This window comes from Mugil cephalus, chromosome 5 (genome assembly GCF_022458985.1).
Source record: "Mugil cephalus isolate CIBA_MC_2020 chromosome 5, CIBA_Mcephalus_1.1, whole genome shotgun sequence".
Classification (NCBI taxonomy): Eukaryota; Metazoa; Chordata; class Actinopteri; order Mugiliformes; family Mugilidae; genus Mugil; species Mugil cephalus.
The window spans coordinates 4,161,702-4,175,535 of record NC_061774.1 but is presented as its reverse complement, the minus strand read 5'-3'; positions in this window follow the sequence as shown (position 1 = coordinate 4,175,535).

The following is a 13,834-nucleotide window of genomic DNA, read 5'->3' as shown; positions in this document are numbered from 1 at the left end:
AAGAACTATAGTAATCTACTTTTGTGTGGTACTACGTTTATGTTTTCTATACAGTGAATTGCATTACAGTACAAACACAATGTCAACCTTGCAGTAGCAACATACTGTGAACATGCAGGCAAATAGTTAACATTTCTAGACTTCTGATTCCGACTTCTGCTTCTGTAGAAGCACTGGATCCAGTAAATCCAGCCCAGCAGTTTACTGTATTTATTAAAATGGTGATGCTCACGTCACTAGACATAGTCTTACAGCTTCTTGTGCATGAATCACACCAGCCAAATTGCTGCTGACAGGCTCAGAATAGACCTGCCATCTAAGAAGCTTTTAGAAAGCACATTTAGCACAATAATTGTCATGATGTATTGCTTTTACACAAATGAGAATGCAGAAGCCAACCGTAAACCAAGAGGCAATACCTAAAAGAATCAGCGATGGAGGCTTTAATCTTCCAGAACTATTCTGATACATTTTCAAGAAGGAAGGTGTCAGGGATTATTACTGATCTGTAGAGATGAGTAATGAGAAATAGTTGTGTGCCTATGTGTGTGTGTGTGTGTGTGTATATATAATAACCACATAAAAAGATCTTCAGACAAATGATTCATTCACAAAGTTGCAACTAGTTTCCTGCAACAAGCCTGATGTCAGCAAAAGATCACAGTCACTGAGCAGATGTTAACCTCCAAATCATGGTACCCCTTCACCAAACTCACACACTTGATCATCTGGCATGAAGCACTGGCTGGCAGCACAGGGAGACAGTCATCCTGTGACATGAATCTAGTGCCAGCAAAACACACTAGAGTGCCAGGTGGTTTGGTGAAAGCTTGGCCAGTGAGGACCAAAATGGTAATAACTTTTTCCTGTCTCACCACCTCGCTGGGTAGAATCCTGAGAGACGGGCAATTTGGTAGAGGAGAGTGTTCTCGAGAGTCTGGAGCTGTTCAGCACCAAGACACTTTCTGTCAGCGTGGCTCTCACTTAGAGCAAAACTGACAGAATAAAACAAACATTGTCAGACCGTGTACGTCAAAGGGGCAAAGAAGAAGTGTTAGCCAAAGACACAGTGACAGAATGTGCAGGACAGGAAATGTTCTGTGAAGAGCAGTAGACAGTGATTGACGGTTGAGGTCATTCTGCAGGTCCCTGTTCCTGGCAGTCATCTATGCATGTTTTATACACGACATTATGACCTCTTTTACTTTCATTGCTTTTTATTTTTCCTACACAAAGGCTGAACTCTGAGAGAAAGGCACTCATGCGGTATACAGTAGTTAAACTCTAATGAAACAAATCAAGTTAATGCTATTTTATGGAACATTGTGTTCCACAAAGTAAGCCAATATAGATTATAGCTAAGTAACCATGGATACTCACACAGTCACATGAAAAAAAAAAAATCATTGGTGCGACTTCATTTGACATAGCAGTGCTTTAATCTAATGCAAAGTTCAGCAAAGACAGTGCAAATAGGCAGATGGTTAGCGCTTTCTTTAAAGAAACAGAAAAACAGCTGGATGGATTATAAATACTGCACACTGATTTGATCGTTATAATGTAATGCATCTAATTAGCACATCCAGCTGTTGTATTAAAACAATAAACTCATAGTTTGGCTTCATGGTTTTTAATTACAATTTAACAGAGTAACAGTTTACATATTTGCCTGTGTACTACTTGATTTACTGGAAGACCGCAGGACTTCTGTTCAATTTAGCTGATTACTGTTAACTGTTATTGTGTGGAAAGTTGGTGTGGACCTGCCATCAGCACTGTCCACACCCTAAGTTGCCTTAACCCTGTATGTGCTATGTTCAAGGATGAAAGACAAAATAATTTCTTCCCAAGCAGCATTTGACCTGGAGCTGAATTTAGTGTGCATGTCCTCAATGGTATGGTGACCAGATGTCCTCCTTTGCCCGGACATGTCCTCATTTTGAGACCTAAAAATGTGTGCGGGCGGAATTTCAAACTCATCCAGGATTTTGTTCCACTAGAGCCTCAAACATGTTTACATCAAATTTGTGTTTTGTTTCTCTGTGTCGTTCACAAACTACTAAGTTCTACTCGCTATACATTGAGTGGAAGTGAGTAGGGGGAGTGGTGAAGTTAAGTAGAGCCTAAGTTTCTGATCGCACGATCTGACTGTAGAGTTACCATCATTGTTTAACAGCCTTCTCTTTAAACATTTAATTGGTCAGTATCTCTGAAGCGCAACTTACTTGTTTATCACAGGCACAGCACATGTGCCCAGCATGTCATATGGGCATGTCATATGCAGCAACGCTGAACCACAAGTGTAAGTTCACAGACAAATTGAAACAGAAATTTCCATTTTTTTCATCTTGCTGGCTCCAAAACCACTCTGCTTCCAATGACTTCCAGTCAAAAATATTTCTCCAGTGGCGTGGGGTACAGCCCCACCAGAGGTGCAGGGGAAGATTATAAGCTTTAGGGGTTAGGGGTTAGGGGTTAGTTCTGAGTCACAAATGTTGTTGCACATAAGTTAATAAATAATAAAGTTTGTCCCCAATGACATGTCCACAGATTTCATTTGATGAACGCAATTTCCGCTGTGGACACTTTTTGTAGCTTAGTTGTGTGTGAATAGTTCCTCTTCCCTGAGATGGCCCTGGCCTGCAGTGGTGTGGACTGGTTAAACTTCGACCCGAGTGCCCCCCATACAGGGTCCTGAGGTGAGATCCGTTAGAGACGATCTAAACACATGATGCACCATTCCGAACATGCAATACACCAAAACGATGACACTGTGCGACAACAACTCAGAGAGCTAGAATCCCAAGGGTCGCGAAAATAACATTCACAAAATCATAAACTATGTTTTACCTTAGCTGCTTTGTGATTAAAAGTTATATTCCAGCTCCAAAACGCCACTAATGGCATCTGCCATGACTCTGCATCAGTTTGAAATGAATCATGACGCTCTTGTTTGTTTACATAAAAAGGAAGAGGTTTCCAGGTTGGAGTGTAGGGTTGCTGACAATATGCGATCTTTGGGTTTACTTCACTCTGGATCGTCATTAGTAGTTGCTACAGTAAATTTGGGCATAACTTTCGACTCTCTAGATTCTGATTGGTCGATAGAGGTGTCAATCATTAAAACTGACCAATCGAGATATTCTTCTTTGAGTTTCACTGAAGGCCTAATTCTTCACATGGTCTGGGTGAATGAGTCAAAACTGTTGTACCTGTATTTAGTGATATATCAGCAACAAAATAATTTTTTCAGACTGGTACCAGAGAAAGGTCAAATGGTATAAATGGTGCCGAAATTTGACAAAATAGCACAATTGGTCGTTCCGCCTGGACATAAATGGACTAAAACATCTCTGAAATTGTTCAGACACACCCTTTTACCATCTACTTCTGCACACTTACTCATCAGATTTTCCATTACTAATTCCTATTTGAACTGGGCTACTATCCAACATATTATTGGTGGTTTTTACTCTAAACAATGTGTTTTTTCAGGCAAGACCAGAAATTTATATTTTGTACTTCGTTCCAGATGAATTTTCTCTTATATAGTAACATAGGGCCCCAGAGGATTCTCATTGGCTGACTTGAAGCAAGGGCAGGGATTGCACAGGACTTATTAGCTTGGCCAACTAGTAACATACCGGTAGTTATTTCACATTTCATTCAATCATTGCATGATGAATGGAGTTATTTACCTGACTAGTGTGAGATTCAAGACTTTACCACCTGAGCAGAAGTTGGGGTTAAATGGTTTGGGACCACATTGACCGGAGGATTTAATCATTTGTCAAGGAGGAAAAGACAAAACTATTTAATTCAACCAGGAATGGTTGAAGCAGAAAAATTTAATTGGGAGCACCTTACAACTTGGTGATTTATTTTTCATCTAAATAGAATTTGGATTGATGATGTAGTTTACATATTGTTTGAATTATAAAGGAATTAGCCATATGTGTGTGGGTGACTCAACCTCATGCAGCTGTTTACCTGTCTGTGGTGCTGAAATGGCTGTTTGGCTGTGGTATATTGTGTGTGGTGACTCTAAGTGAGAGTATATTTATTGATGTGTGTAGGTTGTGTGGATTGTATTTTATCGCTGTTACATCGTTATTTGTTACATTTTACCTGATGTAGTGAGATCTTGAACATTGCCATTTGGTGGTGCTACACTATATGTTGTCAGCTCAGTATCACAGTTACATGCACGGGAAAAAAAATGATTGCCTTAATTGGACTCTAGCTGGACAACATAGGTTCACGTGTTCTCTTTAGCCGAGTAAGACACCCAAATAATTCGACTGGAATTTGGTTTTCACCGCCATGTATATGCTTGATCGGACTACAATGGGATAAACGTGTGCACACTGAACTGCTGCGCTGGCCTGTGATCCCGGAACAAAAACATCGAAGAGAGCCGGTCGCAGAAGAAGAAGATAAACAGAGCCGGTTTGCCGCATGAATGACTCTTGTTTATTATATTTAAGGTAATAGGTCAACCAGAAAACGGGCCGTAATAACATGGTATTAACCCGCTGAAAAGACACATATCGCCACCTAGTGTGGAGGAGGAGGACAGGTTCCCGTAAGTTATTCGATTTTCTCCGCTGCATGTAAACTGGGACAAGGACTATATTCAGAAAGTTGAATTTCGAGCATAGCTCTGCATGTAAAAGCACTGAGTGTTGTGGTTATTAGCACTGATACCTCCCAGCCAGAAGGTCCAGGTTTGAGTCTGACTTGGGCCTTTCTGGGAGGAGGTTGCGTGGGTTTACTCTGGCTCCTGTGTTTTTGTTGTGATGATGTTAATTATGGTATTTCTGAATTGCATTGTAATATTTTCCTGCAGGCCCCACCAGAATTTCCAAACCAAAATCGCCACTGTATCATTATGATATGTCATAAATATTACAGAGGAGGGACGCTATTTCACAAAAAATAAAACTGTTATCAGCCTCCACTGGGACATCACCATGTCTGATTAGAGGCTTCCTGGTGATAAATTGCTTTTTATGTTATTCTTGTGTTATCTTTGACTTGTATTAGCCCAGCAGACAAAATTATTAACTTAGTTTGAAACAAAATGCAGAATTCTTGAACATTTCCATTAGCAATCGTCAAGCTGCATTTCATCAGATTTTTTCCCCCCTTATTATCAGATTTTTATTTTGAGATTCCTGTAAAACCATTACATGCTACAGGGTGTCTTCTTCTTCTTCTTGCTTATATTCTCATCCTCTTACATTATCAACCACCTACAAATACAAAACCTTCAAATGAAGCACAGACGCACATTGCATCATCCCTTGCTGAATGTCATTCAGTGCTTTCTTTGCTCTGTACATACTGTACATACATACTTGGTACAATGAATTACACTGAATCAGCCACTCTTCTGAAAATGATTTGTCCTCTTATGCAACCATTGAGAGAAAAAACGTGTGTGTGCAGTGTTGGATCCCTCCTGGATCCCTGTGTTTGTTCAGTTTAATCAAAGTTGCTCTAAAACATTAACAATATCCACGGAGACCTTAAGTGGTTGAAAGAGCAGTACTATCAGGGGAATCTCGGTTCGGACTGGCCTTGATAATGTGACTGGTTGCTTTTTCTTCGGCCTGATATACGTCCTCATTTTAAAGTATCCTCCCAATCTTTTCCAACTCCTGAGACTTGAAACATTGAGGCTAAGCTTGTGTTAGTTTGACACATGTACGTCACAGCATGTTTGTTCATGCTGTGTGTTCCAGTAAATGTGCTAAACTGAATGGCACTATTCAGACAAAATGAGGCCATGCAGCAGATTACTGCACCAAGATGCTTAGATAGTGGAAGCCACAGCAAAAACACGTAAGTAAGTGTAGAAAAGTAAAAATGTACTAAAGTTACTTTAGTTAAAGCAGCACATTAATTTTTTTTTTTTTTAAAAAACAGTCTTATAACATTTAGATGCACTCATAATTTAACTTTAAAAAAACAATGTGTTAGATGAAAGAATATACCACCTGCCCAAGCATCACTGGATTAAAATTGGATTGTTAAGTAATATGCACACATGCAGATGGCTCCCATGCAAGGTCCTCATCTGGTAATTCCTTGGCTACTTTGAGATGTGGACAGGATTAGACATTAGACGACAGTCCTCATTCAAAGCTAATGTGTGACGTATTCGTTGGCTGAGGGGGAATCATCTTATATCGAGTTATGTCTGCAAGGTAAGAGATTTATCACACATCAGGAGTTTGTTAGATCTTAGTGTTACTCTTAAAGTAATTATCAATGAAAGTGGTTAAATATAGTTAAGTGAAGTACAAGGTAGCATAAATTAGAAATATTCAACCGTCTTTACTTGTACTTGAGGAAATGTAATTAGTTACTTTCCACCACAGATGTTAGAAGAAAGTATGGGTGTATGTTATATAAAGGACAAAAGATAATAAATACATAAACTTCAGGAAGCTAAATCATTGTGAAAGTTGTAGATTGGTGTATGCTATCAAATCGCGAGCTGTCCTACATTCCTAAAATTCACAAGTCAATTAAAGTGAAATAGATGAATGTAGAAATGTGAAAAAATGATACTGAGAAATGAAACTGGTTAACTAGTACGTCATTTGTTTAAGTTAAAAGCTAGGTCAAGCTACTCTGTGCTGCTTTGTTCTTGGTCTTAAATATAGTCAAATAAATATCACCGGGTAACAGCAATCTGAACATGTAAGGTCCTTTGGGGTAGTCCATTTCACTGTTTCAGATATAGTGCGTTTATGACCTTAATCCCCCAAAAGAAGCCCCAGAGATTTTTTTTTAATGACTTACAAAAGCATCTCTTGACCTGAAAGTGACATTTGGATTTTGCTGTGCTGCTCTCTGTAAGCTTGAGCTGCTCTGAAGTAAACTGTGCACCGTTAAAAGAGAAAGCCGGAGCACGTATCATCAACACTGACTGCAAGCGACATCAAATAAGCCGGGTATCAAGTATTCTCCTGCTTAAAAAGAGCTAAAAGAGGGAAATGTCAGACTAAACACAGACGATAAGAAACCCACAATTCATCTGAATATAAGACTCACACATTGCACCATAAGTATTTGTGTTCGTTCCTCACCACATGCACAGGACTGCTCACGGATGAGTGTTTTGTATCTCTGACACGTGCGAGGAACGTTGTTATTTTAGGCAGGTGTTAGTGACTCAGGCAGTTTCAGATTTTTATGTCATTTAAATCTCCGGAACATTTTTTTTAAAATTGTGGAATCATGGAACCATTAAACTCTTTGTGCTTATAATGACAGACAGAGTAAAAAAAGAAAAAACTTTCCAAGAAATTTGGTATTTTGCATAATCTCTGCAAAATAGATGTATGCATTTAACCGTAACATTTGTCACTAGTGGTGTTGCGCTTGGGGAAGCTTGAAAAGAGAGCAGTCAAACTGCTACAAGAGAATTGATTTTATCTTCGACTCTCAATTCTGTAGTTGAGCGTTGTGGCCACCACACAGAGATGATGTTAAAAACTTTATTTTGTCGCTGAAGGTTTCTCAAGATTGGTCAACTACCCCATCCTCAGGTTGACTTTTACATTGAACATTTGTTTCTTAAAAAAAAACTCAAACTCTTATTTCAATCTTGATGAGTAAACACTTATCAAGCTACTGAGCTGCTACTGAGTAAATGAAAAATCTGTAGTGGAATGAATAAAACTAAAACATGACTAGGGATAAAAGTAGTGCTGCGCCTATGTGACAGCTGAAAAGTCTCACTTTCAAACCACAACAGTGGCTGAACCACGGCTGCGAAGCTGCGAGATAAGCTGTGAGAGAAAACTTTTAATTTAACAGGCTGACCTTTCAACCTTCACCTGTACTCGTGAATTCTGGTTTAGTAAACACAAGGCACTGGGGGGCACAAGTAATGAAAATGAATTTCCTTCACAGGGTGGCTGGGGTCAGCCATGGGTGAGGAGTTCAGATATCCAGATGGAGCTCAGTGTGGAGCCACTGCTCCCTCATGCTGAAAGTGCTCAGCTGAGGTGAGTTTACCATCTGGTGAAGACGCCCCCTCGGCGACTCCCATAGGAGGTTTACAGGGTGCAGCCAGCTGGGAGGAGACTCCAGGGTGGACCTACAGTGATTACATATCTCTGGCCTGGGAATGTCTTGAAATCCCTCATGAATAACTACAAACCGCCGCTAACCATACTTGGCAAATTACCATTATGATTTGTCTACAGAGAAGCAGATGGATGGACAGATTTTAACAATAACTATACACAGAGGGCCTTCTTGGTATGGGTAACGTAGGCAGTAATGTTATATTTTTAGGCGTCACGAGCAGCACCCCCCCAGCGTCATTTGTGCCGCCCTGGATGGACGGACGAGCCGAGAGTTGTGACCCGTCTGTCACCGGGTGACCAAACCCACCAACCACCACTCAAAAAACTGACTGAGGGGCAGAAAAAACAATAATCACAGAAATCTGTTGTTGTTGTTGTAAAGTTGCTGGGTAAGCATCTTAACTAGGTGGAACTGAAAGTACATAGTAATAATGTGTCTGAGTCTGACCTTATTTTTCCCAACACTTGGTCTAAAAAACCCCGGTAAATCCCTGGGATGCCCGTCCATAAATCTGCATCTGGCACAGGGTCTGCTTGCACCGCAAAGCATTATTTTTTCATTATTTATCAATCATATCACGGGCCTGTGTGGGAAATTGGCAGCTGCAGCAGAGAGGATGCTGAGAGGATCGACCACTCAATAGGGTTGCAGATTTCATACGATGACATCATTGATGAGTTTGCCCTGGGCGGGGGTCATCTCACCCAGGGCGCCATTCAAGCTAGAACTACCACTGACACTGTATCAAATAATGTGAATCCACTCACACGTTTCATGCAGTAGATGTTGCTGGCAAGCTGTGGACTGTCCTCTGCCATTGTTCTGTGTACTTAGTCTTTTTGACCCCTGTTAATGGTTTATTCAGACTGTTTCTGCGTTTGTAATGTGCGAGCAAATCAGTGTATGTTATGCCTAGTTGTGTGTACTTATCTGTCTCTGTTTGCAGCCGTTTTGCTCTAATTATGCCTTGAGTGTTATGAAATTGAAATTGAAAAGAGTGTGAAAAGGGGTCATTCATTGTGATGGCCTGACAGAGAATGAAAAACCTAATCTGCTGCTCCCCTCGGCTTCATGGAGCTTCTTAGTGACTTTCAATGCTTTGCTGTTTCGCCTGTAGCTATACTGCTCTGTTGTGTTCCCCATTGCCTCCAGAGGGAAATATTTGTTTCTTCAGAAGCTAATTGCTCCTTTATGCTACCTTTATCTATCTCTATCGCATGCTGAGGAGACAGTAGACAGCGAAATTATTAAAGATGAATTCCAACAGCCTGAAATGGCACTGATAAGGGCAGTGAGTGGATCTATATTTAAACACGTTGTACAGTGGAGGGAAACTAGGTTTGCCCCCTCTTCCCTGACTGAATATAAAAATAGGAATTGATGAAGTATTAAAGCTGAAAAGCTGTCAGGGAGGAGGGTTGTTGCCACTGTCAAGGTCATCCATAGACGTCAGAGGTCAGATATCATCACTTATGCAATACTTTGCTACATATGAGGGCGCAGCAAGTTCGTTTTTACTCTCAGAGCAGTTTCGGCTGTTACTTTTCTGTTTTTCCACCTCAAGCTGTTATTTGCTTTTATAAGTGTCTCTGCATGGGAGCATGACTACAGCTTAGTCGGCCACTGAAGATAAAAACTCAATTTCAATCGGAGAACGCACACACTTGTCCCCAGTCCCCAGGCTATTAGGCACATCTTGACAATGTATGAAATATAAAACAAGAACCTTGCAATAAATTGAACTCTTTTTAAACACGGCATCTTAAAATTGTCCTCCCTTTTGCTGTGTTTTACGGAGATAAATAATCCAGACGTTCTAAATCTGTGAGTTACTGTACAGTCCCCATTATCCTCTTTTGGCTGTGCAGGTGTAAAGGATAAAATGAAGACTGAATGTGGACGGTTTAAAAGACTCTCACGGCTAGATAGATATTTTCTGATTAATGAATCCACCTGAGAGAAAATACAATAAAAGAGAAAGAGGCTGCTGCTGACTGTGTTGCTGCCTGGCAAGCGTCCAGCCCACACAGTTTGTGAGCATCCTGCTCAACCAGGGCAGCCCTGCAAGCTGGCAATATATGGACAATGTGACTGCACACCAACCAGTTGAGGAGATTAGCGGTATTTACACTCTTTTTGCCCACCACTGATAAGGACGTCCAAGTTACTATTGCTGCTGTGGTGTTTGAGAGGAGTATGCGAGTGGACTGTGCTCACTGAAGAAAGAGTGGGTCCCTGTATGCGTAACAATGGGGAGTTTGATTCAAAGATAAAAAGAAAACAAGCAGCAGGAGGGAAACGAGGACGACTGCCTACCGAGTGTTTCCGGAGTCTAGCACTTCAATGTGCCATTATAATATTCATGATGGCACCAGGCTAAACATAGATGGATTAAAGGTGGTGAAATTGTTGAGACTTTAACCCAACACTTCTTGCTGATCACAAAGCTGACATCAGATCACAACTGTTCCTGCATGATGCCTAAATGAAACCTGGGGAATAAACACATGTCAGAAGGGAAAAAAGTGATTTATTAGTACTGACAGCTGCTATACAAACTGTGTCAAGTCATGATTGATGACTGTCTTCTGAAGATAAATTCAGCCTTTCATAAGGGACATTAAAATATTATCATTTTTAAATTTATATTTGTGATTCTATGCATTGTTTTAGTTTGTTAATAAATATTTTACTAACCCAGTAAAGTCTAATTACCTCTTTACATAATACAGTCTATATATTAACTCCTTTATTTATTGACCTACTTTATAAATTCAGTCAAACAACTCTTCAGAGGTTCACTAGGGTCCAGTCCTGGGGTTGAGTGCTTTGACGTGTCTGTAAACAGGTTTTATTTCTAGGTAAAAATTGGTCAGTTTGCTCCAGGGGAAATTTAATGGGAAGGAGAAAGAAAAATACTGAAATGAATGTATAGGTTTTGCTTCTTTACTGACAGTAAGAGAATCTGAAGTGATTTCAGGATTTTATGAGCAGCACCCCAGGATGTAAATGATTAATGACACTGTGCCACTGAAAAACAAAAATGGATCATGATGTTTTCCTGTAGCATTAGTAGCGCTGCTAGCGTCTGGTCCTATTCCTGGGGGGTCTGACATTTTACAAAAGCCACTGGCTTCGCAAAGATACACAACAAGTATCTTTGCGTTGGTGCAGTGACACACATTTTGCAACTGACTGCTATGTTAACCCAACCATGGCAACATTAGATGCCACTAACATGTAGCCAAATGTTCTGAGCTGCTCTCTGCGTTAATGCTCTCTTTCACGCAGTGGAATTTGCTCTTGCTGATGTGGTCGTTTTGGTCCCTAAATAAGTGAAAATGAAATTCAAGCCATTTTGTCGTGGCTTGACAAGAAGCAATATCTGAGGCACTGTGAACAAGAATGCATTCAGCACCCCTTGGCCAGCAGCCGGCTCTGAGGTCAAGTTCAGTACTGAACTTTGCTTTTGAAGCACTCTGAAGTACTCAATAGAGGGAAATAAGCATATTTCAGAGAGCAGCAAGCATGCGGTAAAACGTCTGCTTTGTGTGATATTTGCATCTATTAGGAGCAGTCTATACATATTAAATACAACAAGTGTGTTTTGTATTAAGGGGTTCACCTTTACAATCATACTGTAAACACAAATGAGCAAACCCTCCAAGACAACAGGATTTATGAAAAGGGGATTTGAGGGTTAGTGTAGTGTCTCTGGCTGTCACCATCTTGACACTGCTTCTCTCCGCCTCTCTGGGTAGTTAAAAACTGTGCAAGTGTGGATGGGTGGTTCATCAGGAGCCCCTCCCTGAACTGATCTGAATTTTTGCCTGGCATTAAAGCTATAATTAGAAGAAGAAGAACCAAGATGATGTGACTCAGCATCTGCTGTGTATAAGTACTTTCCGTAGTCACTCAGATGTCAGTGTGAAAATTGTGCAAGATGGATGTTTGGCGATGTAGTACTAGGAGATACTAACAAATAATAATGATAATAATACACTCAAGCAAAGGCATGGAAGCAAAAACAAACTTTTTTTTCAGTATGAAAGTGCTCTATAAATAAATAAAGTTTGAAACACTTTGCTTAAAAGAAGAGAAAAGTTTCCTTGAGACAATGTCAAGGTGAAAAGTATTACAGAGAGCATTACAGCTCCTACCCATTGGTGTAGAACAGGACACAAGTTTTCTGGAACCAAAGCACGAGCTACCGCCTCCTCACTACATTAGCTTTGACAGCCCCATTCATTGTACTTAATAGTCACACGGTGCACACATGAGCAACGAGAATATATATATAAAAAAAAAAAGATTAAAAAAAAACTTTATGAATGTCCAGGGAAGGACATTTTGTTTGTATTTAAGATCAGATAGGGACTCGGTCAGTACTGTATAACAAACAGTTTTCAGTCCTGGAGTTGCCATTTTATTAAAAAACCTGAAACACACCCCACTTCCACACCTATAGTTACCACAAGACTACTGGACCGCCCAGTCATTGCTCCGGTATCATTGCTCCACCTATTTGCACTGTGGAGTCACACTGCGTATGTGCCCAAAGAGAGATCTGCAGCTGCAGCTCACACCTGCTTCTGTTTTCAGATCCGAACACGTGCACAAGTCTCATTCCCATTGCTACAGTTTGTTATAAATGGATGTTTTCATACCAGTACATTTACTGACTCATAACACCCGTCAGAGAGGAGAAACTGTGCCATTTCACACATGTGAGGCAAAAGTGAGCCTGTCCAACACTATAATACTCTATAACAGAAGGTAAAATGTAGAAGCAGTACACACGATGCTGGCTGTTTATAGCCCACATACCAGTATTTCATCACATATACCAATCAAACCCCATTGCCCTGATATCTCCGTCATAACTTGAATCGGAAGAATTGTCAGTGATAAATTTATTTAATTTCTCTGTGTCACTATTATATGAGGGCCCTACGGAGCTGGTGTGTTGCGAATTCAGAACTTAGTGTATGAATTTGTATGATTATCAGTGTATGGACTTTCATTCAGGCATAAACAACCACTTACCACAGTTCTCCTCATCTGCTTGATTTCCACAGTCATCGATGCCATTGCAGTGCAACAGCTGAGGGAGGCAAACAGTCAGGTTGCCACAGGGGAAATATCCAAGGGGACATGTAGCCTTCTCCTCCGTGATATTGAGTGCTGCAAATAAAGCAGAACCATAAATACGATTGAGTGCGACATTCATTCCACTCTTCTGAGAAATACTAAGTGTCCTTGTTAAAATCTGGCATCTGTTTCATTAAGCTCCCGGAAGCTGCTCTTTGCACAATTCATGCTTTTCTTTTTAAATAAACAATCCCGTATAGCTGCTGTAGTGTGTGACAAAGACACACAACAAACTATGCAGGCTGACAGCTATGGAAGCTGTAAGGAAAAAAACAAACAAAAAAAAACATTCATTCACTCATCATATACAGCCTTGATTATTCAAACTCCATATTCATATACCGTAATGAGTCTGCCTTATAATGTCTGATAAATCAACACAGCAAAGACAGGTCAATGAAGAAGCAGCTGAAGCTTACAGATAAAATTTACTGGAATTCCTGTGGAACCCAGCTGGGAAATTAAAAAAAAAAAAAAAAAAAAAAATCTTCACGTAATCTATGAGGCACTTAACTAGCCTCAGGCTAAATTATTGATTTATCACGTCACACTGAGGCCTTTCAGGTTCTCTCAC